This window comes from Xiphophorus couchianus, chromosome 23 (assembly GCF_001444195.1).
Source record: "Xiphophorus couchianus chromosome 23, X_couchianus-1.0, whole genome shotgun sequence".
In the NCBI taxonomy this organism is placed as follows: Eukaryota; Metazoa; Chordata; class Actinopteri; order Cyprinodontiformes; family Poeciliidae; genus Xiphophorus; species Xiphophorus couchianus.
The window spans coordinates 5,578,158-5,602,358 of NC_040250.1; the positions used below are offsets into that span (position 1 = coordinate 5,578,158).

The window sequence follows — 24,201 nt, forward strand, 5'->3', positions numbered from 1 at the left end:
CTATAATTGGAAAACAAAGCCATGCAGCTGATGATCACTGCTTCCATTCCACAGGTGGGACAAATCACAGACGCAGAAAAAGCAAACTTTGGAAGTCCTGGTTGCAGAATTTGTTTTGTGCACAATTGTGCTGAGATTATGATTGCAATACCATTTTGAGTGTCAAGAATAGCAAAATCAGCTGCAAGCTGAATAAGGCAAGACGCTCTCTGCCCCTGACTCACAACATGCTGCCAGCAGGTCTGATTGCAGTACAAACATTAGTAGCATTAGCAGCACTGAAAGGCTCACTTTTATTATTATGGCCAGCAATGGTCACTGGCAATTAAATGTATTGTCACAACAGTGCAATTATTTTTGGATATGTGCAAAGTAAAACTTCCATAAGTGAGATACCATCCATATCACAAAAAGTAAACATCACCCACAAACTCTTACAGCTGCAGATGAGCACCCCTAGACGGTCACATGGCCTCCACCATACCTCACTGTTGCTATGGCATTCCCTTTCAGAGAACATCTGTTAGTTTTATGCTAGATGAAACATGCAAAGTTCCAAAAACTTTCACTTTATTCACCACCAAGCAATTTGATACCTAAAATCACACTTCAAAATATATTACTAAAGAGATCAGATGCATAGTTAAAAACAACAAAAGTTTTAGCAATCACACTTAAACCGTCTCATTTCTTCTTTTATAAAAGTCAAATGATAGAAACTGATATTCAATGGGGCATAAAAGTACCTTATATGCACAGGATCATCACACTGTTCTGTCTTACAAACACAAAAGTAAACCCTCAAAGGGTCAGATGAGGTAAAACTGTTCCTTTTGATAATGATCCAAGACATTAATAGATGCCAGGTGGATCCAATAGAGAAGCTTTCAAAAACCCACAGTTACTCAGTAAATGTGTCACATTTTTAACTTTATGGGATGAAATGATAAAAAAACATATTGGGATAGTACTGAAGTGGCTGCTGTGGAAAGTAAATGTTCTGCTGAAAAATTGGAGCAGTGTACGATGATGTCAGAATCATGGTTTATTTGTGTTCGCTGCCTCAACTAAATCTCAAACCCTTATTAAAGTTAAAGGATACCATGACAGCACTTAATAACTTTTTTTGTGAAAGCGTATTTTCTTTTAAAAGACTTTGTGTATCTTTCCATAAAAGGGTGTTTGAGGAGTGAGTTATTAAAATGCTAAAAGAGAAGAAAAAAAGTTTCTTTTCCAGCAACATTCAAATAATAAGCCGTAAAAGTTTAGGGGACAACCACCTTCATAACATATTTATTCAAATCAAGTGCTAGGAAAATCAATTTTTAGCCTAACGTACCATAAATGACTTGATTCTGACATTCTTGGAGCAAAGCGGGAAGACAGCTGGCAGATACTGTTCGTGTCACTGACAGTGAGAAAACTGAGTGAGAAGGAGATGACATCTGTCTGAAGCAAGTCTTCTCCTAAGGGGAAACATGGACACTTCTTGTATAAGCTTACTTTGAGAAACAAAAGCATACATAGGCATGATAAACTGTTTTTCAATCAATGTGTCAAACAGTTAGATATATATAATAAAGGATCAATTTAATAAAGGTCATTTGCTCGGATGGAAACAGAGATAGAGATGATTATTTGATTTGCTTATAGGGGCATATTGCGCAAAACTGACATGTTTCACCTTCTTATCATCTTATAATGTAATTTCCTCATCAAACACATGATTACATGGAGCGGCATGTCAGCCTTTCAGGGGTGCCTTAACATTTACTGATACAATGTGCAAGCTATTTATCCAAAGCTCTGCCTTGGACCTTCAATTTCCAGCCGAACTCCAGCCCCAGAAAGCAACCCTCAACCAAACTCCGTTCTACCAGACTAGTGGCAGCACCAATTACCAAACACCTGCTGGAACTGCATGTCTGCTCATCATACAAACTACAATGCTCCAAAGAACGGTTACAAGCAGCATCAAAGGACAGCATGGAGACATGTTGTAGAGGGCATGTCAGAAAGGGTATAATGCAAAGTCAAATTTCTTTTAAGTTGTTTTTGATACCTATGTCATTTTACTCAACAACTAAGGTTAGCAAAGTTGCTTGATTGTGATGTAAAATGGAACTACTGTATGTGCCTGGAAAATAGATAGTACCTCGTTTAAAACAATTCAAAGATTACAATTGTTTGTAAACTCTTACTTTGGAAGTTGAAATGTTCATAAATGCAGTTTTCAACACAATGAGGTCATACTTATACAGAAAAATAAAAAATAAATTCCCATTCAGAATAAAGCCTACAGACCTGTCTCACACAAAATGTCACAGTTGGGCGGTAATCAGCATGAGTTTTTTTGTGACACTTTAGCAGAAGTGATATGGCTAGAAAGACTGGGGCTGAATGTGTGTTGGTCACAACATTCTTAAAAGCATTTAACGCAACATAAATTATTTATTTCATGATCAATTCTCTGCAGTCTTTTGAAAATAGTTTCAAACAACAGATGTGTTTGAGGAACACTTGATTTATTCAGTTTGGCACTTGAACAATGGCAGAAATGTGCATCAGGGTTGTATGATCAAACCTGTCAGATGAATTATGATGCAGCTTCAGTCTCTAGACAAAATCATGAGGCAGCACATGAGCATTTATGCATATTTGATTAATCACTGAGGACAAATACTGTCTCATCTAAAAGGTAAAACATTGAAATAATATTTACGCAATCTTGGATATTGTATATCTGAGAACTAATTGATTAATACAGTGTAATACTCCAAGTATGAATGAATAAACAAAGGATGCAAAAGTCTACATAATTTGCTTACATTTATATTTAATGAAAGAATCAATTTAAAATGAAAGCTTAACCAGGACAGTTAATACATTTTATTGAAATAAAATAAAATAAAATGATTTTATTTTAATCTCTTAAATTCCAAAGACATCCTTAGAAGAGTTAGGTGTATGCATAAAGTGGCATTTGCTGCAACTCAGTTTGTTTGTTTTTTTACTTGATCATCGATTAGATTGTTTTCCATATGTGTAAAACATATTAACAACCTTTTTATAACTGCCGCCATCACAGTCACTTCCGATTTTCTTAACTCTCCCCAAGTAAGAAATTATTAACTTTTATATGATTTTACCTTACCTCTACATCATGCTTTAGTAGAAATATCTTAATTCTTTGCATCACATGTTTCTGTATATTTAACAAAAGTCTTAATGTTACGAGCCTAAAACAAAAGAAAATTGTGATTTGAGGTTGTGTGTTTTGTTTTCAGTCAGATTCTGACATATTATTACTGCCTCATGAATGGACTATCTAGACAGGGGCTGGCAGGATGCACTGATGAGTTCTCACCATCCTTGCAGCCTAAGGTAAATAGAGATCCTTTGCAGACAGACATTCAGGAACTGATGTTCAAGTGTCAGCTCGAGGAATGCTTTTCTCTCTCTCTGTCTGTTTTTTCCTCTGCAGGGACTTGAAGAGCTGAAGTGCTGCATTTCCTTGGGTAAAGTCTCTCCTCAAAGTGATCTCTTTCCATGTGAGCACTGACAGTTTTCTGAGGGCCCGAATTTCATGTGAAGCAGAAACCCAGTGTGACTGACCAATAAACTCTGTCTGTGTCTGTAAGACCAATAAGCTCAGTCTGTGACTGTGATGTCATTAGTGACCAGGAAAACTAACATAACATTTCATATATTGTAAGTATTTATTTTATTGTTCTCTTGTGTATGTTTTGATTTTCATGTATTTTTCAAAAATTGTTTTTATCTGCTTTCTTCTTTTACTTTCAGTGAAAAAATATGCATTTCCACTGTGTGGATGAATTTTCAGAAAATTAAAGAATAAAAGAAAAGGTCAGCCATCTGTGATAAACTGCTGTATGTAATCAACTGAGCCTGCAGTGAGATGTACAAATGTAAAGTTTCTTTTTTATCTTGTTCTTAGGACCTAAACATATCGTTGAATATTATCCAATTATCTAGAACACACCTGTCATCTGCAGAGAATTAAAATGTTTTCATTCATACGAATGCTTTCCTTATCTTTTTGGAATGTCTTCAACATTAGCTGTTTATTTACAGTTTGACATATTTCTTTTAAAATATTTTCAGCCAATACTGAGTAAACTTAGATATCTCCACATTCAGAGAAATATATATACAATTTTTTATTACATCTGTCAGTGACAGTGACACTAAATGTGCTGATTTAAATGACTAATTTAAATGTACAATCAAATCAAACGTCACATAGATATAGAATCATATCTATTATGATATAAAATGGTGCAAAACATTTTTTATGTTTCATCACAACCACATACAATGTCATTATATTTGCAAAGAAAAACCTAACCAGAATCTAAACTCTCTTAGCTCACATTCACCAGAGTAAATGACATCAACTCTCATCACAGTCTCTCATCATACACTTGTCAAATAAAGTTATACTCAAGCTCTATGTACTCTCCATGTTTCACATAGCTAACATTTTCCATCAGTCATGGAAATTATACCTGGACAACTAACAAAGAGAGGCCCTGAGCTGAAGCCAGTTGAGTACTATTTGTCTCTCCTACTGCACTAGTGGAAGCACTTTGGCTCCAACCACAAGTGGAGTTGTTTGGAAAAGTCTAGAGCTGGTTTTCAGCAGTTGATTGGAAAAATGTTCAATGTAGAGGTTGTTGACAATTTCAAACTGTTACAAACAACATGCATAACCATAAAAGTCCCTTTTGTTGATATATTAGACAAAAGCATAAAAATATGTTTCTGAAAAAAGACTTTAATGTTTCTGCTCCATTGTACAGATTCGATCGCAACAGAAATAAGAGCAATGAATGCAATTTCATTTTGGCAAGAACTCTGCCTAGACCAAAACTTTGGTTTTTTCTTTGATATCCAGATTTATTAAGAAAAGAAAATATGAATCAATATTTGGGTAGAATTAATTTAGAAAGCAAGAATAGCTAGTTTCTGAAACATGGTAAGTACTTTGTTGGAACTGACTCCAATTTCCTATAACTTACAGGGTATTGTCAGCTGACAAGCTGTACTATGAGGCGACATAATGAAATTATTTCCAGTAACTTAAATTGTACTTTTGTGGAAATTACCAGGTACTTCCCCCAAACTTACCAGGTACTTTCCCTAAACTTACCTGGTACTTTTCTAAACTTGCTTGGCAATTAAATTGAAGTAATGGGGTCATTACGTAGTAAAGACAGCCATAAATTTAAATAATGTAAAAGGCAAGTTTCTGAAAGTACATGGAGCCATAACAATACATACAAATATCTTAGTAAACAGTCATAGATGAGTTCCAAATGTGTATATTGTTAAGTTTGATTTCACGTCTTTTGCATTAAAACTGTAAGGTGAATTCTGGAAAACGGCTTTGTTATTATGATTTTCTATTTCACTCATGTCTATTCCAGAACTGGGTTATGGGGTTGGATTGTAATCCTCTTGTGCATTTTTTTTTTTTTTCCATCTGGATGATCGCTTTCTGATTACCTGTCAGCCAACAAACAAGATTTGGAACTAAATGCATTCCACACTGCCAGATGTACTGCAAACACATATTTCCTGCACAGGTACTAGTCTTAATATTTATCCATCTCATCTATTTTCGGAATAATTTCACTTCTGTTTGTGTCGTCTTTCTCTTTGGCTTTTTCAATATTTCTTATGTTGGTTGTATTATTAGAGAGAACTACATCCTTTTCTCTTTCATTTCCAAAAAGGCCAAAGCACTTTGGAAAAGACTTACATAAAATGAGAAAGCACTCAGATGTGACACTGTTGCACAATCAACTGAGTGGTTTAATTCTGTGACTGGAAATGTTTTTGTTTCGAAGTATAGTAAGAAGAAAGTACACGTTCAGTCAGTCCTAAAGCTTTGGCATACAAATATTAAAGAGGCTGTTCCCAAGATCTAAAAAAATAAGTAATTTTAACTTAAAACTATACAAAGCAAACAAACCTCCACATATATTATCATGCTACAAATGGCCAAGTATATTTCTGATAAAAGAAAAAATATTAAATGATTAATTAAATAAAGAAATCTACAGATGTTTCCAAATTTTGCATCTGATAATTGATTAATGGTCAGAATGAATCAATAGAATAATTAATCTATTACTGAAATAATCATTGGAATAAAGAGGTCTAGTTCTCTTTAATCCAAGTCACATTTGATCAGTGAAGTATTTTATATTTTGGACTCAGTGAAATTAAATGAAATCCACATTCCTTGAATAGTAGTGAAATTATCTGTCACTAGCAGTTAAAAACAACCTGAAAAGTGTTTGCCACCTTGAGCATTGTTTGTAAGCTTTGGGTTTGCAGCACATTTGTTTCATCTGTCAGTCTGTCAACGTTTGTTGTTTCTATATGATATCCAAGATACCGCAGAGCAAACAACTCAAAGGTAGCAAGGGATTGTTCACTGCCTATTTCACCAGACAAAGGCATTGAAAATGTAAGGTTATTCTTATAAAAAACAGATAAGGTCTAAAGTTAAACCTTTTGATTTTATCTTTATGAGATTTCCAGGAGGAACCTGCCAGACATCCACTCTCCCAGTATCAGCCCTTGGATAAACCAGTCTAACTAAAAACAGCTCTGAAGAGGATTTGTTTTTGTTTTCTTTTTATGCCAGCATGGATTTTACCATAAGTCCCTTGTCTGCATTTTCCCCAGACACTTAACATACTGGAATAACAACTAAATACTATAAATCAAACTGCTTCTCAGGGTCATATAATAACTCTTACAATATGAAAAAAATAGCCACTGTTAAACTGTAAATGACTAGATATGAACCGCAAAACCAGTTGGTCACAGGAACTGGTCTATCTTCCTGGCCCTGATCGGTGACAGTCCAGTCACTGATCAGGGCCCAAAAAGAGATGTAACAAAAAAGAACCACACACCATAAGTAAGCACTGCAACGCCACTAAGACTCAAAGAGATGGACTTATTGACCAACACATTAAGAGTCAAAGATTGATATTTTCTCGGATAATTGAGGTGTACTGCAGAAAGTCAGACGTAGAAAAACACAGACCCATTCAACAAACTAGATTACTGAGAAACACATTTAATTCAGTAATGCCATCATCAAGTGAAACACTATGTAAATTAATTACACAGGCTGATGTTTTAATACCTCAATTTCTCTTAATCATTATGATTTTCTGCTCAACAGTAATGAAAACACAGCATTTAAAATTAGAATATCATAACGAATCAATAAAAATATTACTTTAAAAACAAAACTGTGAGCTTAAAAAATGTGTTTAACACAAACAAGACTTATTGGGATATTTGTTCTAATTTATTGAATATGACAAAACTGTTTCATAAATTTTATGGTTATTATAGTTTTGCATATCATTGTGATTTTATGCATTTCATTATTTGCAAATGTAGGAAGAGGACATTTTGCTTGCCAAGCCTGACATTGATGAACCCAAGTCTCTGAAATTTTGATTAACACAAACTGAGCCAGAAGGTAACAAAAACAAAGCTAAACCATCGTACAGATGGCGACAATCTGATATAGCAGAGAAGCCTCCATTTTAACACATTTAGTTATTGAATAAAAATTTTTGAGCATTAAAACTAATTTATTTACATAAGAATATTTCGATTTAATAGTGATGAAATCTAAATGTAACATTGTATAAAATATTAAATGTTCTGTTTGCCAAGTTTTTAAAAAAAATTTGCCTCCAGAATCTTCCGAAAGCATTTCTCCTTCCGCCTTGGCGGATTCATTCTGCTCTGTTTAGCTTCTGGTTCAATGTGAGGAGCTTGTCAAAAATCAAAGTGAATCTTGACTCTACTCCCCAAGGTGAGCATCTCCTCAGAAATGGAGAGGAGTAAATGGATTGCTGTTCAGATCACATCACCATGCAACATTTGCTATGTGAATGAAGCAAAGTGCTCATAAAACTCACTTCATTAACCATCAACATCTCAGGTCATCATCCACATAAAAAGAGAGCCTATAACCTATGGAAAAACCATAAATTGTACTTATTGGCTAATTTTGTGTTAGAACGTACATAGCCAAACTAAAAATTATATGTGTGCTCTTGTGTGTTTTTGGAAGTGAAACAGACGTAAGATCACCAGCTGGCGTCTGGGTTGTTAATCAGAATTTGTGCTACCAACAAGGTCAGAAATCAGAATTACAATCGTGTCCAAATTTTTCTGCTTATCTGTCAAATACTGATAAGACAGTTTTGAAGCAACAACATTCTCAGTCAATGCAATATTTCAATCAGAATAACAGTTAAAATAGGACAGATAACATTAATCAGCATTTCTACAAAATAAGAAGCTTCATTTTTTTTTGACTAAGTCCAAGTGGTTGGATTCTGTTTGTACAATAACAATAATATAGACAGAATGGGAAATCGAGCCAAAGCTGCACAAGCACCATAATGAATAAAACATTTTTATCTAGAACAAAAATAATATCTCACATGTAAGCTAAAGAAAAGTAGAGCTAACACATTTATTTCACAGTAATGGAAGTTACTCAAATCAGTCAACAGAGCTGCAGTTTAATTTACAGAAAGCCAAAAGAACAGAAAAAACTCACAAGGTGCATGAATTTAAATCGCATCAACTTCCATATATCCACTGCAGAAACATTCCCAAAAATCTCAGAGCAATATAATGTGAAACAAAATTGTCTGCAGAATTCTTTCAACACTTCTTGTGGAAATATTCCACTCCAAGATAAAAACCAAGTGTCCATATAATCATAAGATAAGAGAATGTGCAATGGCTGCAAAATGTTTAAGAATATTTTTTATTCCTACTGAGTTTTTATGTTACTTAGAGTTGCTATATGTAGTCTGATTCTCACTTGATAAAATGCATGGATACAAACATGTGGAACCGCAAAAACTCCAAAATATTTTTTACACATGTATGGAAAATATAAATCTTCCTAATCCAACTTTTGGAATCATTTTGTCATTCAGAAACAAGTTTCCATGGATATATCTCTTACAGCAGCTTACATTTCCAGCTCTGATAGTATTTGCTACAAAAACAACAACGATACACAGACAAGTCATCCAATTTTCAGCTGAATCTACCCTGACTGCTGACCTGGTTATCAGTAACTCACAAATCAGATCTTTGTCTACTTCGTGAATGCACCATACTACAAGGTTGTAACAAGATCCTTTGATGTAACTGCTGTAATTACAAATAAGACAAATTTGTAGTTAGTATAGGAAAGTGTATAACATGAAGTTAGAAGACACGCAACTAGTGCAAGAAGCTATGTAAAAAAAAATATTTTCTACATGTTAAGACATATTTGCAGTCCATTTTTCTCAATGAGAGAGAAACAGAGTGAGAGTAAGGTATCCAGAAGATTACATGGAGGCCGGACATATTAAACCAAAGTTGGTTAGTTTCATCCTTTCTTAAGAAATATGCTGGGTTTGGCAATGTAGGCAAGGAACTCGCATTACTTAAAATAAAATTAAAATGGTTTAAAATGCACAAAGGAAGAAAATATGGGTTTCCAGAACAACATTACAGAGGTTTACTCCACCTACACCATTCCAATGGTTTTTTTAAATGCTGAGTTTTCAGCTGACATTTTCGCAGGAATTGCTGTAAAGGACAAATCATGTTTTTTTAATCAGCTCATCTTGAACAATAAAAAAAGAAATGCATGAATAAAATGGAATTAGAGAAGCTCCAAAAAATTAATGCAAAGCATTTGAAAATTACATTTGAAGATATATCAATGCAGAATGTTTAGAGCACGAAAGAAACAAACACATAGCAAAATATAATTGTGTGTTTCAGTTTAAAAAGGTGTCTGAGTGTTATTGGAGGTGAAGGCAGGCTCCATCGGCCTGAAGCCTGAATGCATGCATAAATAATGAGGAACTATATTTGCTTTTTCACATTTAGGGAACTTGGCTTATGCACTTATCTGGAGCAACATCAAAACGGAGCAAGCACCAAGGTTAACACCTTAACAAGAACAGAAAAGAAGAGTGCATATCAAAGTCAATCTATTTTGTTAAAAAAAAAAAAGCCAGTACATGATGGAGAAAATTTTAAATCAAAATAAATATGGCACTATATTTTATAGTTGTTGAACGTTTTGAGCCATTTTGCCCTTTCAAAAACTTTGGATGGTAAACTATGAAAGTCTTTCTTGAAAGAAGGCGGATGTCGGCTGGTTGGGTAACAGCAAGTTCAAGGAAAGTTGAGTGGAAGCAAAAGGTTTGGTAGAAAAACGTCTATCATTAAAGGAAAATCAGTGGCCCTGAGAAGCTGGTAAAACAAAATTTAAGAGTTCTAGTGAGATTTACAAGGAGTCTAGAGATCAGCTTGAGTCAATACTTCAAAAGCCAAACATTTAAATTTATCAAAATTAATATTCTAATTTTCTAAGTATCTGAATTTTGTGATTTTGTCAGTTATACACCATAATTATTAAAGTTCCCAGAAATAAACAACTGAAACATACAGTGTCTCTCTGTGCGATGAAGCTATACTTAATGTTTTCAGGCAGAAGAATTTGATCCTTTTTCACCCACTGATGACTGGAGGAAACCAGATTATTTTTATCTCTTTGCAGAGCAATCTCTGTCTGTGAGGATCATTGAATCAGCTCTGCATTTTGAGTCACATGTAAAGTGGTTCCAGTGAAACCTACACTGCAGTATAGGCATCAGGATCCTATTTCTATGTACCAAATAAGATGGTACATAGAAAGATATATGATGATCCTTATATATGATCATCCAGATAGAAACATGCACAAATAAATTATGCATACATAAATATTTCAAAATAACTCATGAAAGCCATATTTGCATTAAATATGAAGAAATTCATATTTAAATTCACAGATTTACATAAAACATGTTAATTGTACTCCTCAAAACACCAGGGTTTATATTCTTCTTCTTCTTTTTTTAAAAAAAAGGAGGTAATGTTTGTAGTTTGCTAATGACAAGTGAATTATTTTATTAATTTTAATGAAGAATGTGGTGGGAAGAGGCAGTGTTGTGGAATGACTGGAAAGGTTTTAATACTACTGGAAATAAGAAGATTAAAGAGCAAACTGAACTAAAACATCTCAGCATTGGAAGGTTAAAGTAAACAAACATAGATACCAGGATTTTCAAACACAGTTTGGCTATGATTGCCAAACTGTGCAATCATAGCACAGTTTGATGTGCTATGATCACACATCAAATCATCATAGTATTAAAACATGTTAATTTAATTGAACCTAAATTAAATTGAACCTAAATTTAACCTAAATTTAGGTTAAATTTAACCTAAATTTAAAATTAATTTTGTATGTTAATCCAATCCCAAACATACAAAATTACCGTGGTAATATTAGGCTTCAAATTGTGGAGGAAGTTGTTTATCAGAAGCATCGGACTTGGGATGTGATACAAAATGTCATTCTTGATTTGTCATTGAGGAACTTGGAACACTGTCCTTAAAATCTTGGCCACTTTTATCTTAATCAGGCAGAAGCATCCAGGTAATTAGGTTTTCATCCAAATATATGACTGGCAGGCAAGACATTCATGCCTGGCATTTGGAAATATAATGGATGTTTGGTACATTTTGCAGACTTGCTAAATGTACATTTTCCCTCAGCTTACAGTAAATTATATGTTGTATCTAAATAGTTAAATTAAACTTGAATTAATCTGAGGTTTTTTTCACCTGAGAATTTTTTGAAGGGATAGAGCAACTCCATTTTTGGATAAAGCAACAGATCTGCCCACATTGACTGGATTTGAAATTGAACTTGTCAGAAGAAATTTTTAAAAAGTTGCAACAGGGATTAGCAATTAAGCCTTTAACAGAGGCATTAGGAGGCACACACTGGGGAAAAAACTCTATCATGCTTTTTGCATTTTTATGCTCTAACTCCATGTCTGCACCATGCTTAGAGCATCAGTCTTGTATGTGAATTATTATTTTTTTCCCTGCATCTGACAGCACAGTCTTAACTGCATAGCCTAAACCCAACCAACACAGCTTTCACTTTCAGTCACATTTAATTCTAGGATTAAATGTGTTACTCTGTGTTTCAGATTGGATTCCCATTTTGAACTGGACTCTCACAGCTGTCATAATTCTTTTGCACACATAAATTATTTGGCATGAACTTTGAAACTGCTACCTTCCCATTGCTTGGCTTCTGAGGACAGAGTGTGTAAACTATCAAACTCAGAGTACTTCTCTAAAACAACAGACCCGCAACAGCATTTATGCAATTCCTAATGTCTTAAACGAGTTACACCAATTCACAAGGTTAATGCTTTGATTGCTTGCATCTCTACACATATGTCACTTAGAAGGACATTTGTTCAAGATGTAGTTTCCCTGGAGACAAGATCTTAAACTAATTTGCAACAAAAAACAAATGTATCCATGATATAGAAAAAATATTTGTATAGCATACTTTTCATATATTAGATGAAAAATATGCTTTTCATCTAATAGATGAAAAGCATACTCATAGCATACTGGTACAAGTTATTGTATAATAACCTGTACAAGTTATTATATGTACAATAACTTGTACATATTAAATATGTTACAAGTTATCTAGTAATTGGAGAATTAACATTTTGTAACAATTTATAAACAAAATATTCAACTGAAAGTGTTTCAGATGACTAAAATTAAAAGCTGGTTTACTTCTACTTTAAAGCTGCCTGTCATCACTGTCCTATGTGTCTGCCTTCTGTAGGTTTGTATTTCACTTACTCTTACATTTATGTCTCTTTTCTTTGCCTTTCAATGAATTCTGATGCCCTCTGTAGGTTTTCCAAACATTTTTAGCTTTAAATCAATGCTTCTCATTGGGTTTTTTCTCTCTGAATGCCTGAGTGACATATATGTTCTGTATTTTTCACAGGCTCTTCTGGTTTTCTCCTTTTCAATATTCTTTTGTCATTGAACCAAACAACTCCAGGCATGTCAATAGTATCCCTCATACTCATTTTTTTTATTATTTTACTTTCAAAAGATTTCCATGAAATGGTACTGGCCATATTTTTGCTAGTGGTGGACTCTAAAATCATATTGAAACCATAAGCATTCTCAATTAAAAACCCCTTTTTGATGCTAAATCATTGAATAAATAATCACATGAGAACAACATCAAAAATGTTTATTATTTTTAATCTGTTATTTAGGTTATTCAACCATCAGATTGGTACAAAGTGCAATTATACCTATTTAGCTTTCATTTAACTTATTTGAAAAGAATAAATGTGAACTTTTGGATTCTGACATTAGCATTTGGGACGTTTGTGCTGCTGGAAGATGTTGTGCATTGTGATGGTATTTTAGCCTTAAATAGCTTTGCACAGGACAAGTCATTTCCAGAATCGTTCCAGGTTGTTTTTGAAGAGAAAATTAACCCTTGGTGGGCCAAGAGAAGCAACTTTGTCATCGATTGCTGTTGTTTGCATTTGTCGCTTGTGTGTCAAGTTTACAGGCATACCAGAAACACGCAAATGCTCCACTCTTACCTTTTGCATGTAAAAATATGCAATTAATTCAGATAAGATTTTTAATATCTTAAAATCTATTTAATAAATTATTTAAAATCCAAACCCTAGTTTTCACATGTAATAAAAAAAAGGATTCAAACGTTTCAGGAGGTTTGCATTCTGTAATATCTGGCATAAAACACATACAGCATACTCACAATCAAACATGAGAGTAGTGCAGAGGCCTGGGACATCTTTGGCACTCCAGGACTTGAGCAAGTTGATAAAATGAGTTCTGATCTGTACCAGAGAATCTTGAGGGTGAATGTCAGACCTTTAGTTAATGACTTTAAAATCACATGTACTCAGAATATTCAGCAAGACAATGCCAAAGCCAAGAAAAATTAAGGTTTTGAGCTGGCCTAGTCAAAGTCTAAACTTAAATGCCATGACTAAATTAAAACATATCTGCAATGCAAAGGCTTTATAGCTGCTATTGCTACTAACCACAGAAAAATAAATTAATTGGTTTAGTAGTGTTTTTCCCGTATTAAGTGTATTCATCATTTGAAAACTGTCCTTTGTTTTTCCTAACCCTTGACTAATCACGATTTGTTAGATGACCTGGAAAAATGTGACAAAATGAAAATGAAAAAATTTGTAAGGGGACAAATACCCTTTTGACAGCACTGTATACGATACCTTAAAAAGAGCAGCCAACAAATACCACGTTCCAAATGAGCCTATGCTATATTATGATATTTTAATGATATATGTTTTGCACATTTCTTTCAGTTCAGCTACTTGCAAAATAAAACTGTGAATGAGAGCTTTCTACAGTGAACATCTGCATTCTTCCATTTCACTTCTGACAATAATTCAAGCAGTTATAACCCAGATCATTCATGCGTTGGAACAGATGTTCCGGCATAAAGCTGGACTACTTGATAATTGTGTTTACATGTTGCAAGTATTAGAGCATAAGATATATTACTTTTATCATTTATGTCTGGGCCATTTAAGTCCCATCTGTATACATTAGTTCTGAAAACATTTATAAAAATATGTCTGGAGGTATCTTTATAAAAGTGTCTGTCGCAGCATACATGCAACTTTTGAAGTGTTTTGTAGTGGCTCACCTAGGCTTCACACATTTCATCCAGAGTGCTCCAAAGAACATATAATGGCTGTAAGTGGCTCCAGGCAGGACATAAAGGTTTTCTGACATGTTCTGTTTTTATTTCTATGACTTAAAGTCCCAGTTATGCCTTGAAAAGGAGCTACATAAAAAAAGAAAAAAATCCATCTTAATTTTCTGCTGTTTTTTTTCTAATACAGCTTTGATTCAGATTCGTTATACCAGACATTGAGTGTGGCTCATTGAGGCTCCATTCAGAGGCCAATCTGACAGCCATTGAATAGAGCTAATTACTCCTATTCAGCTGCTCCAGCACAGACAACAGAGGACCAGGGAGAGAGTTTAACATTTTGACTCTGCTCAACAACATGCAAATCGCATCCTCTGCATGTGAAGCTATAGTGAACGTGTTTGTTACGCTAAACAGAAGATTACTAGTATCTCGAGCTAAGTCTCAGCAAAATCGATTTAACACATTTACAAATCCTCAAATGACATGTTTAAATTATGTTCTCGGATTGATTAAGCTGTGATTTTGGCCAGTGGCTCCAGGGAGTTTTAATCTTTTCATCAAGCATAACATATTCAAGCTATTTCAGAGATGATAGAAAGAGGAAGTGGTTATTTATCTTCTCAAAAACACATCAGAGATGTTCAGCCACGTAACAATTTGGTGATCGTGGGAATCTGGCCAAGAATTCCACTCTCTACTGTTTTAGCCTGGGTCAAGTGATCTATTGCACATATTGTGTTTACTATTTTTAGCATTTTGATCTATTTATGTTTCTACAAAAAACCTCTTCTGTCACTTTTGTAATCTTTTAATCAAATGTTTTATGTTAGTGTTCATGAGCAGTCTATACATTTTCAGATGTACCAAACAATCGGATTAAGGATTTTATATTAAAAATTAATTTGCACCAGTTTTCTACCAGTCTTTGTACCTTTTGCAGAATTTCAGTTTGCCTTTGATGTTTGTCTTAGAGGTGGCTGTTCTGCTTTTCTTCCTGTTACATGACTGCCCTCCAAAAGTCTTTTACTTATTGTGCATGCAAATTGTCTTACATCCCCCTGATGCCAAAGCTGAGCAAGCTTTACATTAATGGTATGATTATTCCAAAGTAAACTACTCAGAAGGAGACTGCGTTGGTGTTTGTTGATCAGTCCGGTTTGATTAAGTTGTGATTTTGGTGTCAAAAGACAATATAAAGTCTTCTTCATTGCAACTGCAATGCTCATCTTGAATTCATTTGAGAATCTGGAAAACTGTTAGTGGAAATACAGTGTTAGTAAAATGCCCAGACAGTTTATGAACCACAGCTGAAACACATTAATACTCATTGGCTTTTCGTTTTGACCTTTACATTATTGTTGTATCATGAAGTGTTTAAATTAAATTCATATCCTATTTAATATGGCACTTTTTAACTAAAAAAAATCAGTAAAAAACAAAAAAACAATGACTTGGGTGATTTTTAAGAAAAAGTCATTATTGTCTTTTATGTTTGCAGGTAATGGCATTTTACTCAAAATATTTGTTGCAATATGGAAAGATTCTGAAGAAATACTTCCAAGAAAAATGAAACTATTATTAATCCATTCAATATTTCAATACAATCCTGTTAATTAAGTACGCTTGACAACATTTTCTGGTATTTTAAGTGTTCTACATTTCTGATGCATTCAGGTGCTTTCCTGATGTGTTTCTTTACAGCAAAATGATAAATGGTTGATAAGAGTATAAATACACTCTCAGTGCATTACAGGCAAAGATAATCATAACTACAAGGACTAGTTTAATGAGCAAAAACTGTTTTTCCAGCAATGTAATCAAATTAAACAAATGATGTGCAAAAGAGGGAGAAAAACTCCAGCTGCCTTGTTGATGTTAATCTAAATTATATGGCTTGTATGTTTGTATGCATTCATAATTTTTCAGAAGTATTAATCATATTTTATTTAAGTTTCAGTGAATATCCTTACTCAACTTTTTCACTACTGCTAGAAGTTTACTGTTAGTATGATGCATGTTCATCATCACATCATTAAAAAGACAAACGACAATAGAAGTATGGTGAAAATCTTTGAATTTTCCACCGAAAGGAAACCGAACAGCATGGAGAGTAGAATCAATCCATTCATAGGCTGCGTTGGAGCCTAGATTGGTCTCATTTCTTTCATATCTGCAATGCTTCTGACAGACTCCTAAACCGGGACTGCTAGGCTTAATGGGAATGTCTCTGCAGCCTCGTTGCTCCCTGGTGAGACACATTATTGTTTTGCCATGAGCATCCACCTTTCGCTGCTCTAGGAAATAACCGCACTCTTGGCGATTGGAGCGATAATAATGGTCACTCAGACAATGGCACAGAAAGGATTTTATGCTACATTTGCTACTGTGAAGCCAATCCTCTCTATTCTATCAGATTTCAAGAAAGAGCAGTCAACACAGAAACTAAACTTCTACTAAATTCATTCCAACTTTTCTGCTCAATTTCCCTCTTTTAGTTTGTCTAAAAACAAGATAAAAACATTTGTCTCATTTTCTATATAAAGGAACAAAGGAGCTGCGTTGTACAAGATTGGCAAAAAAAACTTAAGTCATTTGAAACATTAGCTTGTTCTTTTATTTTTGAACAATTTAATATTGGGTTGTCACTTTAAAAATGCCCCCAATAAAATCTTTTAAGCCACTTTATTGCAAAAACTTTAGGTAAGAATAAGGTATATTCTGTTTCCACATGGATTTAAAATCAATTGCACCTACTGAGGACCAAAGTGTATTTTTTTGCAAGCAGTAAGATGTTTTTTTTAGATTGGACTTTAAATGTCAATACACTTACAAGCTTCATTCTGTTGGTGATGATCTTTATGTTATATTGTATTTTTGTTGATGGCACCATTTCACTTTGACTCATCAAAATATAGTGTAAAGTTGTTAGTTTAGATTGTGCTAATAATTTCTATAGATCTTGAAGTGCAGAATGCCAATAGTTTAAGGTGGAGATATTGTTGAATTTTCACCTTAAGCTCTCACAGAATGTGCATTTAAGAGAATACTGAATTTCATAAACTTATACCCGATGGGAGCTATAGAAAAATTGCTAAAATTTCTGATCACAAAACTCCCATCATATTCTTGTACGGTCACCTCTATGGGACGTGCCTATTACATCCTGGCAGGTGCTGAAAATGCATTTTATCAAAGTGCAGACACTGCAGTTGATTGTGAATTTAATACAGTTGATTAACCAGAATAGCTCCTTGGGACACAGCAGATGTAGAGCCAGATGTGTGACACAGAATTGTCACAGAAACATAGAATGGCAATTAAGACATTGGTATGTGGGAAGTAAAGAAAGTGACTATTGATCCTGTGGAGATAGTCAATTATTTGTGTGTGTCCACCAGAATAAGCAACTGACCCCTGCCTCATATCCCCATGGAGGAAAGTGTCTTTCCTCCACAATGCCTTTAAAATGCAAGCCCAAATTATTTATATCTCCATTTTGGAGCTAAATAAGCAACAACAAATGATAAATGGGCTGTACTTGTTTAACTCTTTCATGTCCAGAGGATTCCAAAGAGCTTCACACTACATTCAGTCATTCACATATTCATACACTGCAAGTAGAAAGCTACTGGATAGTAGCTACAGCTGCCCTAGGGAGGTCTGACAAACCCCTGCCTCATATCAGGGTGAGGTTGGCATGTACCGGTGCCACCGGGCCCTCTGACCACCACCAGCAGACAAGGCTGGTGAAGTGTCTGCCAAAGACACAACAACTGAGACAACTGGAGCAGGGATTCAAACCAGCAACCCACCAATTATGGGATGAGCTCCTATCACTGTTACCACCAACAATAACAAAGCAAAATCTTGAAATCTATTTACAAAAATGTGGTTCAAGCTTAAGCTAAGAACCGATATGGATGTGGGTGAGTCATGTTTGTCACAGAATGATTGGCACCAAAAATTATTGATAATTCAGCAATAGACCACAACCTTTGTTCATTTAAACCCTGGGCCTCACCCTACACAGCAGAGCTGCCAGAAAACAAATTATTATAAAATTAGTTGTCAAAATCTAATAACAGAAAGACATTTTCCTTTTCACTGGAGGATTTTTCCTCACAAATTTAGCAAAACAAGATGCCTCCTTGACTTGAAAGTTTGTGGCAGAGTTTAAAATGAAACCGTGAAAGAGACAGAAACAGTGCCACCCACCCACACTGGAGGCAACAAACATGAGCTCACTGTCAAACTGAACAATAAAAGAACTGGAATCAAGACTACTTTTATCAGTCTTTTGTGATGACATTTCAGCCCACCCATTCCTGCAAACATCTAAGAACCTCAAATAAAGTTTTTATCCATGCACTCCAAAAAAACTGAGTTACAGGAGAAATGTTTCAGGAGGGGCTTGATGTGAAAATACAATTGCTCACAACCCCAATTTTCAACACAAGAAATAACTACTATTTCTTAATGTACTACTAGCACTTTAAATGCATGCCATTAAGTCTGTAAACAAAGAAAGTATTTTGTATAATACAGTATACTGAGACAGACTCTTCTTCTGTTGCCATTATTGCTGTGCTGGTCGCAACTCTGTCAAATCAAACCCAAAAAATCTATCAGAAAAATAACAAACTATTAATTTATTCCTACTGAAAACCTTCTTTATTGTGTAACAGTCCTTAAACAAGAGACCGATAAGGAAAGGAAGCAGCATTTCTAAAAACCAAAAACAAGTTCATGTTAAACAAGACTCTTATTATATAAGAAATTGTGACTGCAGATGCAGCTGGTCAATTCACAGAAGGGAAAGCAGAAGCGGAGCTGATTTAATACAAAAGTGAACAAGTAATCAGCAGAGATACAAAATAATACCTGCTTTTACGATGGTCTCCGCTATGAGGACACCTTAATACCAGGGTCTTTCATAAAAAAATTATTGCCAGCTGCATTTCCTCCTCAGTTCTGGGAAATGTACCTAGGGTTTAAAAGCCATTCTTATGGTTTGTATATTTCAATTCCATACGGCATCATGGACGGCCACTTCAGTACAACATTCTCTCTCTTTTTTTAATAATTCTGATATTCTGTGACGTCATGAACCATGTCTGTATGTTTGATAAAACGCATGCTGTAGAACAGTATATATTCCAAAAAGTTTACATTCAAGCCCGGCTGAAATTTTCAGCAGCTCATGAGTGGCACAGATGAGCCAAATGCGCCTTGGAAGAATTGTTTATGCTTAGATAAGAAAGACTGAGCAGTTTAGCCACAATGACAAGGCCAATGTTCCAATGATTTAAGGTGAGACTTGGAAATCTCAAAGGATTAGTCCAGATTAGGACTGGTTCGGTAGTGATTGTATCATGCTGTGGGGTTGTTTTACTGATGAATATACTAAAACCTGACACACAAAGCATTAAATAATAAAGTAGGAAGACTTATCTTTGCAAACTTTACTAAAATCAACAGCTAGATGGTTGAAACTTTGACCAGCACAATGATATCAAACACACCTAAAGTGGTTTTGAAATGGATACAGTAAATGCACCCTAAGCTTCTGGAATAACCTCCCCAAAGCCCTACCCCATTTCAAATGTGTTAAGGTCTGTGCCAGAAAACCTAACAAATAAAATGAATTCAAATTCTGCCATGAAAAGTGGTAAAACTTTCAGTCAGACTGATGCCAGAAGCTTGTAGATGACTAAGCAAAAGATGGCAGAACTTGATAATTTACGCAAATCAAATATTAGGTTGGTATTATGCGTGTAAGAAAATCTTTATCATAAACAGCATCACAAATGTCTTTCATAGCTGCAATATAAAGTAATTATCAAAACATAGTAGGAGCTTCATTGCATAAAGTCCACCACCATCAGTCACCATCTGCAGTGTTGTTGTGGCTCCCTCCAGCCTTGTCAGCTTCATATTTATATCATCCACCCTGCATGCAGAGTTATTCTGCCCCTAAAGTTTCTTGTTGTTCTGTACAATGTGTACCAGACTGTGTGTTACCAAACCACTTAGCATCAAAAGTCCTCTGTTGCTTCCTATATTGACAGTTCTATTCAACAACATGGTAACGCATCTTGGTTAAACCCTGTTGCTGCATACTGATCCCAGACAGACAATGTGCATTTTAGTATAAAGAGCAAATCACTCCAACTTAAATCTTGTATGTTGATATAAATAAGATAAGAAAAACTGCATATCAGCATTCAGACTGATATGCACTCTCAACATGTTTTCATTATCAAACACACACATACACAAACATGTGCACGTCCACACATACTGCAGCTCTTTAGAGTTTTCCCCTAATTAAATTGAATTTATTTACTTTGCAGATGAATCAAAATAAGGTGGAGTAATAGGTAGGTCAGTAGTAGATATGTATAAAAATGCATTACATGAAGAGGGGCAAAATAATTATCTGAAATATTTTAATCCACATACAACTTTAGACACTCAATTAGTGGCTTTAAAATTGCTTCATTGTTCTTTTTGGGTACTAAATTCATAATTTTGTCATTTTAAAAGATACAATCTTGGCAAAACCTGCCATCATGTTATATAATTTACCATTTGTTGTAGATAAGTAGGGTAAGTCTGAGTTGTAACTACTGTTTAGGGCCATGAAGGCAGGGCATTATTGTTGACTTTGTCAATGAAGACTTTGAGCTTGAATAATATCCTCAACCACCACTGGAAGAACCAATGGTGTCCACATTGTAATAAAACATGTCAGTTGCTAGATTTCAGGTTCAGGAATCATACTCCGACATGACCAAAGGGGGCAAAAACTTTTTTGAGCTTGATATTATGTTTTAATGTTGTTCCCTCATCAAAAACACACCTGGAGTGTTGCTCTGATTCATGCATGTTTGAGAAATCCTTGAATCTCCTGTACCAGACATTCAGGGAGTGCGTAAACATTTGCTCATTCAAAGCACGGCCTATTTCCACAAAGTTCCTGCTTAGAAATGCAGTTTATATACGATTATGTGCCCTCTAGTGGAATACCTGAGAAAGCCTTCAAGCACAGAAAAGAATATACGCATAAAGAATGGTTGATGAATAAAAATGACAGTCTTATGCCAACTATAACTCCACCTATATTTTCAACAAGCTTAGGTTTATTTGCAATCATGAATCACAAATGTTACCTAACCAAAAACAAGCCAACAAAGGTTTTGCCACTGGAGACGCATCTGTTTTCTGAGTGCGACCCTTTGGTACCATCCCCACAGAAACAGACAGCCACTATACACAGCACAGTACTTCCCATCACTGCTTAGAATTTCCCTGCAGGGATTCAAAGGTGGATGCAATATAAAATCTTACCAGTGGGTCAGCTCATAGTTAACCACACAGCATAAAACAAAACATTTACAACAAAATGCCTCAAAAATTTTGCGGAGCAAAATATTTCACTTTTTTTATTTTTGTTCTATATTGAACTGTGTCTAAGGTACTTTCACAATCAGATGCATTTATTGCAGAGCTCTCTCCACAAGCAAGGAAGGTAGAAAGTAGTAAATTTTCTTTACTCAACAGTATCACATAAAAAAAATGTTGTCTAAGGAGATCTATCCCCTATACTAACACCTGGAGTCATTTGTGTGTAAAATTGCAGATAGGCTGCTCTCCAGCTCATGTAGAAGAGTTGTTGAGGGCGAGCTCCAGACTGTAAACTGTAAATCATAAAACTGTGATCCTCCACTCAACATCTGAGCCAATGAAACGACACATTGTACCTCAACCTTTGATCGATGGAAAATGGATTGTCTGCGTGATTAGATCATAAATATTACATAAAAGATTGCAATCACAGGCCTTAGCCCAAGTCATTGTGAAAACATTTGCGCAGAGAGCAGGCAAAACTGCTGTAACAGAGTGATGAATTCAAAATATAAAATCACAGCACCTCATACTCCATTTATGAAATATAAAATTACCTCTAATGTGAAAAAAACATTTTAAAATGATTGACCTCCACAGTCCAAATCATCTATTTTCATTCAAACACTGGTAATGTCCTATCAGCATGACAATCGAAACTTGATAAATGAAGAATGTTCTACTGTAACCTGTCATGATCAAACTTGTAATACAATCTAAACCAAATGAACTACACATTAAACAATCCATTATTCAAAAATTGAACAGAATTGAAAATACTGGCTGTTCAACTTACAGGATTTGGTGTCCCCACACAGCCTCCTGCTTCAACAGGCAAGAAGCATGTGACAGTTCACTCCGTGCATGTATCCACAGCCCTCCGTATCAATGGATCACTGATCGATTTAAAAGGGTAGCTACAAGTCCGCCTGGATGTGCAGGGGTCAAATGTATGGAAAACGTGCATTTAGATTTAGACTGTTTTGGTGCATTTTACAGTGAAAGTGAGATGAAATTTGGCAACAAACACCATTCAACGTTATAGGAGATTATCCACTAAATCCTTCTGGATGAAGAAAAAATATTTATGGATTATAAATCTCTGAATTAGACCTGGTGAAACACAGAGATATAAAAAAAATAAAGAAATCAAATTTTCTGTATTTCTAATATGTTCACTCATTTGGGAATTCCGACACTCTAAAAGTGGTTGCACATGACAGGTGGAGGCAACGCGTTCTTTAGTGTGAGCGACAGCTTATCTGAAGAGCTCACCCTTTCACGCAGAACATAAACAAACTGGAAGCGGACACAGAAATGCCTGGCAGAAAGAAGTGGAGTTCACTCACCATTTCTCTGTGAAGGCGCCGGGTCCTGAAAGCATGTCACGACACTAAATACCCATGAGCCAAAACCCCGCTGCTCTTCAGTAAAACAACAAATAAGTAATAGTGAGAGCAAAAAAAAGAAAGAAGCCGCTGACTGTAGTTGACGGTCGGGACTGCTCAGCTGAGTGGAAGGAGCGCAGCGCAGCAAAGACCAGTGGCGGAATTTGGAGACACGTCCGTGCGCAAAAAGCCGGCGAGCTGAAGAGCGCACTGCTGGTTGGGACGCTGGAGGGACACTCTGTAAAAACAGGAGTGCAGAAACCCCTGCAGAGAGTTGGGGGAACCTCGAAGGTTTTTAAAGGAACGCGGATTGTGTCCGGACAGTCTGCTGCGGAGGAGTTGACGCCGTTTCGCTTTGTGTGAACTCACAGTGGACATTAAACCGCTCCGGTCAAGTCCCTCCTCCTTTCTTCAGCCCTGAAGTAACGGAAGCGCTCACTCGTTCTCGCAGTCTCCGTCACCGACACACTACATTTAACTAACACGATCCATTTGGCCGAGGCTGTCCCTGCTGACGCGCTACTGATTGAAATGACCTGTGCACGTGTAAAGAGGCAAACTTTAACTTTCATTTAAAGACAAATCTTGAGTGCACAAAAAATGTATGATTTTTGTTGATCTACAACAAAATGCAACTTTTTGTAATTTTGTTCTCATGTGGCCAGCATGCTGCTTAGTCAGTGTCCAGAAAACAACACTTAGATGAAGCAG

The 24,201-nt window shown here is 35.3% G+C and overlaps 1 protein-coding gene across 3 annotated transcripts in view; it reads right to left on the reverse strand.

Annotated features, from left to right (window-relative positions):
- The window catches only part of htr4 (5-hydroxytryptamine receptor 4), a 136,495-nt gene extending 112,558 nt beyond the window's left edge, over positions 1-23,937 (reverse strand). The window contains exons 1-2 of one of the 3 annotated variants that reach the window (XM_028008019.1): positions 23,452-23,936; positions 22,899-23,031 (exon numbers count right to left, since the gene is read on the reverse strand). The gene's annotated coding sequence lies outside the window, so the exon portion shown is untranslated. Of the gene's footprint in view, positions 1-22,898; positions 23,032-23,451 lie in introns of all 3 variants that reach the window. The other 2 variants (XM_028008022.1, XM_028008021.1) reach the window with 2 other exon arrangements.
- Between the last annotated feature and the right edge of the window lie 264 nt (positions 23,938-24,201).